Below are 7,495 nucleotides of genomic sequence, written 5' to 3'. Positions count from 1 at the left end.
AGCTTAACAATAGTTTGGATGATAATCATTCTTCTTTTATGTATACTTAGTGGCAGGAAATCATTGCAACAAACAAGGTGATATTATAAAATAATGGGGCTACATACTTGTGCTCACCACTGAATTGAATAAATTAAATTGAAGGCACGTATAAATGGAGATAACCTCTCATTAAGTAAATAAATGCTGAAAAATCCACTGTTGTTAGGGAGACCGTGGATAAAAAATGCTCTTTTTTCTTCTCAATTACAAGCTATCTCCAGAGAACCATAACACACACACACATACACACACACACACAAACACACACACATTTATTTTTCTAATGACAGTATTGAACCAAAATAGGGGAAATTATTCTGTGAAGAATTGAAGCTAGTGTAAAATTTTCCTATCTCTACTAAGAAATGAATGTAAAAGGCTTCCTCATATTTTATCATTTTAAGATTTAAAGTAATAAACATATGAATGTGTCAGAATAAATGTTTGATATTTCAAATCTGTGGAGAGAGTAATTTGTTCTATTTGAAGGTATAGAAGTAGTATAAATAGCTTGAATGATCCTAAAAGATTAATGTGGTCTGAGATACAGATATAGACAAACTCTGATCGAAAAATTGACTATTGAAATAGGTTTTAAGAGTGATTCATCACATATTCATCATGTATACTTCATGTGTAGTATATTCAGTATCTATGCATTTATAGAGAAACATCTTCGTTGCGTTCATCCTAAGACTGACTGTGGACATTCTGTACTTGTCACTATAGTCTTTTTGTCATATTACACAATAGACATTTTAGAGATAATTTGTGCACAGGCTTACCTGGGGGTCTTCTGTCAGTCCTTTGAGTCTCCTCTATCTGTGCTATCAAGAGTGCCAGAATAAAATGCTTGCTGGAATGGGTCAGAGTCATAGATGTCATCTGAAAGCATGGAAGTAAAAATGTTCATCTTTGATAAAGAAAATAGAAGTTAATATTATTAAAATCAAACTTTGCATATAAATTGTAAAGTCTACCAGACCTAGATTGGATTCACTCTCATTCTTTGCATTCTATGTTTTGCAGGTCTTCATTGTTTTGTTTTGCTCCTCTCCTCCACAGACAAGGTAGGGAAAGTCTGCCATTACTGAATATATTCAATACTACCCTGAGAGAAGAAATGAGGTGTTCATGGGAAAAAAAGTCAAATATATGATTGTTGCTTAATTTAACTTTGGTGGTCATTTTCATAGCCAGTATAAATTGACAGAGCTTCAGTATTTCAAAGAGACTGTACCCTTTTTTTTTTTTTTTCTAAGACCTCTAATGGTATCGGAAGCTAACTCTGCCATGGAAAAGGTGTGCTTACAAATATTTTTTCTTGAGTTTTAGACAAAGTTTAAATATCTTTTATCCTAAAGATATTATTATATTTTCACACAGAAATTAGCAAATTTCGCATGCAAAATACCAAATAGTCATTGGAGAAAAAGTGAATATGAGAGGTGATAGCCTCTAGAATAATCCCTAGTTTAAAGAAAAGGTAAATGTAATGTCATGTATTTAAAATGTCTATTTACGTGTTTTATCAACATTACAAAATGAAGATGCAAATCAAAATCATGCATTCCTAATGTTTTTTACATAGTCAACAGAACTGATAACCCATCGTGAGTTTAGAAATAAGGAAACAAAATAAGGAAACTCCCCATCCTAAAAGTATCATTTGATGTGGTAGACTTCACTTTTAAAATGCACATACCCTGAAGATGTTATGCCATTACTTATTGGCAATTTCTGTGGCCATATTAATTGATAATTTGTTTGTTTTGCATTGAGATTCAAACAGTAGCATCAATCAAAGGGCAAGACTAATGCTTGAAGGAGAAGTAGGGCAAGAGGGTAAAACCTGGACTTAAAGGACGGCTGTTTATGAGACACAATAGTCAGCTCTGGATACTTCGCATGTGGCATGAGGATATTAGCTGCCTAGAGATTAAGACAAGAATGATGTCAGAAAGTGAAAGAGCAGAAAGAAGCAGGGCACACCCCAAGAACTTACTTTGTTACTTTTGTAAATACAACTGAACCAGTTAGAGCCACTATCCAGATTTATTATACATCCATAGCAGTAAAAATAAAAACAAAAAATAATAAATATTGAATCAACACATCATATTTATATATGTACTTATTTATCAATATCTGTGTATAATCCTTCCTATGGTGAATAAGTTGGAATTCAGTGGCTTTGGGGATGGACTAAGGAGTCAGAGAACAGCTAAAAATCCTAGCTCTAATTATTTGTAGCCGATTGTTCTTGTATGAGATATACAATCTTTTTAAACCTAAGTTTTTAAAAATTTATCTTGTAAAATGAGGATAATAATACTACCTAAATTATCGACTAGCTGAAAGATGAAATGGTATATCCCATGCAAACTGCTTAGCACACGACTTGCTCAGTATAAATATTCAGTGAAGACTGCTTATTTTGTTATAGATCAGCAAGAGTTCTGCTTGCCTCTGGAACACACTGTTAATGACTGAAAACATGCTTAAAAGTATAGTTATTAAGACAGAGTTAGTCTTCGCCTTTCCCATACATGCTGTTACCACCACCACACAAACCACTAAGATTCCAAAAGGAGAAAGCAAAAAAAAAGCAAGTCCCATCAGATTTTCTGTTCTATTTTTCTAACTCATAATTACCAGAGATGAAGCCCATATAATTTATTTGCATTTATTTATTTCACTGTTTGACACTATGTTTAGTTCCTTTTCTGTTAATTTATTGTTTGCTGCTGGTCCCCATGGAACCCTTAGGACACACTTCAAAATGAAATATTTTTTATCCCTATAAAATATTTTATTGAGTTAGAATCCTGAAAGTGCTTGATGATGACCAACAGCACTATCTTATATCATGGAAAAGAGTTTCTAGAGGGCACAAAACTGTGACAAAGAAACAGCAAAAATGATACCTTAGCTCATATATTTTAGAGGAGATGATCGTAACATCAGGAAATATAACATAATAATTGAATGTCTATGCCTGAAAATATTATCTTGCTTATCCACTGCCTTTATATATGGATATAGGTAGGCCTTTTAAAATTAGTGTTCTTATTTTGCCTTAAGAGAGGATGCTGCATTTGCAGCATCTCTCCTCAGAGTCTCTTTTTCATTATACTAAATATTATGCTTGCTAAATTTGTATTGTGAACACAAACGTGTATCCCATCTACTCTAATGTAGAACTCCATTAAAAAGTAAAGGTTTTATAGAGGGTTTATATCACTCTCTTACTACTACCCCAAATTAAATATCAAATATTTTAATAACTGTCATAGGCTTTAGTCCAAACAAGGCCAAAATCTAGAGATCACCTCTCGCAAATCTAGAAAGTACAATCAGGAGACAGTCTGTCCCATCAAACCATTACCCCTTTACCACTTCAGTTCTCCTGAGGAGGGACTTTTTACATTAAGGATACATCTAGCTAATCTCTTTCGAAACCTTTATTCACTTATTCAATTAGAAAATGTACAGGAAAACCTGGGCATCTAGGCTCAGCCCCAGACTGCCCTCCTCCTTAATTTGTTTTCCTCTAGCAGCAGTCATCCCCATCTAGTTGCCTAGTACTGAAGTTCAGTGTTAGGAAGTCCATTGATTTCTTACCTAAACCTGCACTCTCTAACATCTGTTTAATCCATGTGAAAGTTGATATTTTCACCTTTATATTATTTCCTAAATTCTTCAGAACTTAGGCAAGAAGTGTGCTCTTTAGCAGCTCCATTGGAGACCTCAAAAAAGCTAGTGAGGTGCAGTGAGAGAGATGAGGCACTGGGGCACAGAGGGACTGGTGAGTGGAGCTTATGATGGAGCCCAGGAAATGAGGCCAAAGAACAAAAGAGAAGCAAAACTGATGGAATTATAATGCACAGTTGGAACCTGGTCAAAAGAAACTTAGGACACTTATCACTGCATCACGAAATTAGTGTATTAAGTTGGAGTGGGTCATCAAAAAGATTAACAACACAATGAGCAAAATGGCCATTTTAATGATAACCATCAACACACCCACTAACACTAGCACTTATTGAGCAATTAGTGTGTGTGGAGCACTAGGTTAAGAGCTTTAATGCATTAATACATTTAATCCTTAAGCCACCCTGATAGTTATGTACTTAGCTCTTAGCCATTACTGATCAAGGATTTATTAAATTAGCCCCAGGTCAGAGCAGAGCTAGCTGAGAATCTAGAAAAATGTTAAACATACAGGTAGGAGGTAAGTGGCCATAATTTTAAAGGTTACAGGCGTGACTCATTATACTTAATAGTTCTTTGTGGACTACAAAGGTGGAAGCCCCATGTGAATTATAGAACCACACATCCTAAATTGTAAAGAGACCTCGTGCGACCTTCTGACTTACTCTTTGATCTTTAGACATTATCTCCACTTTGCAGAGGAAAAAATCTGAGGCACAGAGAGGTTAAGTGACTTGTTGAAGATCATACAGTAACAGTGGTGAAAACTATAAAATCATACCTTATTAAGTCTTGGAAACCTATTGATAACCTTTTGAATAACAACTGTTTGAAGAGCCAAATTAATCTTTTCTAGAATGTGCACTATTCATGGGTTTTTCCTCCCCCCCCACTAGAGTTCAGACACTTGGAGCTTGCTGCTTAAAATAACTACCTCCCACACCCACCCTGTTTCAGCATGATGACTGCTGGATCCATTTGCAGTCCGTATTTCCCTAGGAGGTGCGAACTCCTGCAGCTTTCCTCTCTGTGAACTGAAGTCTCTATCTATACAATTTCACTGCTCATAAAGACGAGCAAAAAGGAGAGCACAAACAAATGCAATTTATCCATTTTTTGGTATCTAGTGTACATGTGGAGTCAAAATTGGTGGTTTGCCTCAGCTCTACCTGCTAGGATAATTTGGGGTGATACTGCAACTAAACATTATGTTTAAACCATGCCAGTCACACTGTGCATTTTAAATACCACATTACAAATCGTATTACCTTTCTAAGATGCCTGAGAGTATAAGTAAATTTCAAAGAAAAATGGCTTCCATGAATATAAACTTATGTCACCCTTAATTACACATTGTTATTCTAGGTACAGAGAAGCCCTGTTTGTTTCACCTTGCTTCTACTTTGAGATGATTTTCATCGAGGATGAAGTTTTTCAAATGCATTTGTTTCAAAAGTTGTTTGTCTTGCTCTTTGTGCTTATGTATAAACATACTAACATACTTTTCCAATCCCTAAAATGTATATTGTTGATCTGTGTTTCTAATTTTCTCTTCTTTAAAATTAAATATATTATCAAGTCTTGGACATCTTTAGTCACAAACTGATATACTTTTCTCGTGTGTGTGTGTGTGTGTGTGTGTGTGTGGTTTTAAAAAAATTTTCTCAGCAATATTATTTGCCTCAATGTGGATGGCTGCTGACTGATCAGGGAGGTGGTTGTTGAAGGTTGGGGTGTCTGTGACAATTTCTGAAAATAGGACAACAATGGAGTTTGCCCTATCGACTGACTCTCCCTTTCATTACAGATTTCACTATAGCATGCAATGCTCTTTGATAGCATTTTACCCACAGGAAAACTTCTTTTAAAATTGGAGTCCATTTTCTGAATCCGTGCTGATATTTTATCAACTAAGTTTAAATAACATTTTAAATCATTTGTTGTCCTCTCAACAATTTTCACAGACTCTTCACTAAGAATATATTTTGTCTCAAGAAACCACTTTCATTGTTCAGCCGTAAGAAGCAACTACTCATCTGTTCAAGTTTTATCATGAGATTGCAACAATTCAGTCACATCTTCAGCCTTTACTTCTAATTATAATTCTCTTGCTGTTTACACCACATCTGCAGTTACTTCCTCTATTGAGGTTTTGAACCCCTCAAAGTCATGCAAGAGAGTTGCAATGAACTTCTTCCAAACTCCTGGTAATGTTGCTATTTTGACCTCCTTCCATGAATCATGAATGCTCTTAATGACATCTAGAATGGTGGATTTGGTAGATTCTTTCCAGAAAGATTTTAAGTGACTTTACCTAGATCCACTAGAGAAATCACTATCTCTGGCAGCTATAGCCTTACAAAATATCTTTCTTAAATAATAAGACTTGAAAGTCAAAATTACTCCTTTATCCATGGGCTAAAGAATGGATATAGTGTTAGCAGCCTTGGAATAACATTTAATTTGTACATCTCCATCAGAGCTCTGGGGTGACCAGGTGCAATTTCAATATGCAGTAGTATTTTGAAAGGAAACTCTTTTGCTGAGCAGTAGATCTTGAGTGGATTAAAATTTTTCAGTAAACCATAATATAAACATATATGCTATCAACCAGACTTCATGGTTCTGTTTATAGAGTGCAGAAAGAGTGGATGTAGCATAATTATTATGGACCCTAAGATTTCTGGATTAGTAAATGCAAATGGGTTTATTTAAAATCACTTAAATAACTCAATAAATTTAACATCACCAGCTACATTCGCCCCTAACTAAGGGAGGCGACCACCCCTCATATTGTCTTAAGCCCAATTTCTGCCTCCAAAGAAAGAAGTAAAAACTAAAAGGCAGAAATGAAATCCACAGGCAGACAGCCTGGCACTGCACCCTGGGCCTGGTAGTTAAAGATCGACCCCTGACCTAATCAGTTATGTTATCTATAGATTACAGACATTGTATAGAAATGCACTGTGAAAATCCTCATCTTGTTTTGTTCTAATCTAATTACCGGTGCATGCAGCCCCCAGTCACGTACCCCCTGCTTGCTCAATCGATCACGACCCTCTCACACGCACACCTTAGAGTTGTGAGCCATTAAAAGGGACAGGAATTGCCCACTCAGGGAGCTCAGCTCTTGAGACAGGAGTCTTGCTGATGCCCCCGGCCGAGTAAACCCTTCCTTCTTTAACACGGTGTCTGAGGAGTTTTGTCTGCCGCCCATCCTGCTACATAACCAGTGAGTCAGCTTGTTCTTTGAAGCTTTGAAACCATGTATCTCTTGTCTCTACCTGTGAATTTTGGGTGGTATCTTCTTTCCATACAGAGCTGTTTCATCTACACTGAAAATTTGTTTAATGTAGCCTTCTTCATCAATGATCTTAGTTGATCTTCTGGATAACTTGCTTTAACTTCTACAGGAGCACTTGCTGCTTCACTTTGCACTTTTATATTATGAAAACAGTTTCTTAATCCAGTCTGTCACTGATGGACATTTGGGTTGATTCCAAGTCTTTGCTATTGTGAATAGTGCTGCAGTAAACATACGTATTCATGTGTCTTTATAGCAGCATGATTTATAATCCTTTGAGTACATACCCAATAATGGGATGGCTGAGTCATATGGTATTTCTAGTTCTAGATCCTTGAGGAATCGCCATACTGTTTTCCACAATGGTTGAACTAGTTTACAGTCCCACCAACAGTGTAAAAGTGTTCCTATTTCTCCACATCCTCTCCAGCACCT

The sequence above is a fragment of the Colobus angolensis genome, unplaced genomic scaffold (assembly GCF_000951035.1).
Source record: "Colobus angolensis palliatus isolate OR3802 unplaced genomic scaffold, Cang.pa_1.0 Scaffold681, whole genome shotgun sequence".
NCBI lineage: Eukaryota > Metazoa > Chordata > Mammalia > Primates > Cercopithecidae > Colobus > Colobus angolensis.
Note: the sequence above shows the minus strand (reverse complement) of the source record.